The sequence below is a fragment of the Melozone crissalis genome, unplaced genomic scaffold, assembly GCF_028551555.1.
Source record: "Melozone crissalis strain CALT ecotype California unplaced genomic scaffold, PUWL_Pcris_2 ptg000003l_1, whole genome shotgun sequence".
Taxonomy (NCBI): Eukaryota; Metazoa; Chordata; class Aves; order Passeriformes; family Passerellidae; genus Melozone; species Melozone crissalis.
The window spans coordinates 4,865,941-4,868,054 of NW_026535781.1; positions in this window are offsets into that span (position 1 = coordinate 4,865,941).

Genomic DNA, 2,114 nt, shown 5'->3' on the forward strand with positions numbered 1-2,114 from the left:
TTCTGCAGAAGTGCTGCCTTCCCAAGTGGAGATGTTTCTGTATTTCTTGGCTCAGAATGGAAGGAGCAAATATGAATGTATTCATTGTTATGAACAAAATTCGGGTAATATTTTTTATGTGAGAAAAAGTTACAAAAAAGCAGCCAGACCACGGGTAGCTGCTGAAGTTCTTCGTGTTTTGTTATTGTAATCACGAGTCGTTGTGGCTAATCGCTCCTTTTGTATCAGCAGAGCCTCGCCCGAGGCTAAGTTGTACCTTTCCCAGAAGGGTGGGAACCTTCCCGAACAGTAGAAGAGACCTGAGAAGGTGAGGGGGGCTATGCAAAGTGACTCCAAGACCACAATGCAGCATGGATCCCCCCGCTGTACGGAGAAAACCCCAAAACAACGAGCCACCTAAGAATTGAGAGACTGGAGTGATGTCTGGACGTGAGGAGCCGAATGCTGAGCCTGCAGAGATGCAGAACACCTTCGGAGCCTCTCGCCCTGACCAAGAGAGACGACCCCGGCGGTGAGACCAGGCCGACTGAGCCGGCAAAAGTACCATCTGACGGGATCAGCAGGCCCTAAAGGCTCCCACGAGGACGTGATCCCCAGCTCTGCCCCTAGTGGACAGAGCTGTGCATATCCTCCTGCTCTGAGTCGCCCGGGAAGACGACGGAGACTGCAGACCCGTCGAGCCACCCAATCCTGAGCTGATCACTTTTAATAAAGGCATTAAAAAGGAGAAGAAGTCTCCTGGCCCTTTTGTTTATTTCAGCTGGGGGCTCTCGTCCGGAATAGCCACGCCGCAAGAGGACTCGGGACTGGCCATCTTGGATCTTCAGAGGACAGCTGGCTACTAGGACCAGGGATCGGCTCAGGACAGCGACGCAGAGGAGCACCGGAGCACCGGACTGGTGAGAAACCCGGTGGCGGGAGTGGGAGACGTGCGCATGTGTGTGTGAGTGAGACGAGGGCCGGCAGCCGGACCTTCGAAGCGAGTGGGACCCCTCAGTACTGCGTTTCCGGTTTTTCGCGAGAAACCCGGCCAGGAACAGGGGGAAGCGAGTGGACTTAGTGTGAGTGAAGTCGTCTCCCAAGGGGGAATAAAGGGCCCCCCCACTCCGGGCGTGCGGAGTGAATTACTGTGTATGAGTGGCACGCACCCCAACGTCCTGACAAAGGGAGGTCAGGCACTTTTGTAAGTCTCGAGAAGGATTCGCGTAAGATTTGTCAGTCCCGAGAAGGATTCGGGTGTTTTCGCAAGCCCTGCAGGCAAAGTAAGTCCTGACAAAGGGAGTCAGGCACAAACCCCAGCAAAGGAGGCTGTGGTTTGCTTTTAAGTCCTGATACGGTGAAGCCTAAAAATTGGCGGGTTAGGCAAACTAAAAATCAGGCAGTTGTTTTTCCTGACTGAGGGAGTCAGGCACAACCCGGATTCTTGGCCGAGGCATCGGGTGTTCAAGTCCCGATAGATATAAGACCTGACGAAAGTTGGGCAATCAAGAGATTGGACAGTTGTTTCAGTATAAAGTCCTGAGCATCAGGCAGAAATTTGAAGTTCAGTGGAGGAGGCTGAAGCTCCTCAAACAAGGTTTTTTTGAAATTACCGGTCAGTTGAGGCCCCTTTGAGACTTTGTTATTGAGACCTGAAAAATGGGATGTTGTAGTAGTAAAAAGACCGGCAAGAGACTGAGAGACATACCTCCTGGTAGTCCCTTAGGAGAACTGTTAGAAAAATGGGATTCTATAGAGGCCACGGAGAAATTAGCTAAAGTGAAAATGATCCATTATTGTATGGAAGTCTGGCCAGAATTAGAGGTGCAAGGAGGATGGCCTTGGTGTGGGACAAAGGATAAGTGGATGTGCCAACAATTAAATAATTATCTGACAGCTCGAGGCGATACTGATCCTGAGCAATTACTGTATGTATCGTGCTGGTTACAGAGCGCTGTTGGGGATGAAGGGGTGCGAATTTGTAAGGTACAGAGGAAGAAAGAGGGGAATGAAGGAGGGGATGATAGAACTAGTAAAAGATGGGACCCCCTGGATTATTTGCCTCCTTCTGCCCCTCCACTTTATAATCCTCTTCTACAAGCATCTCAAATGGCAGGTCCGGTTCCTCCCCCGGC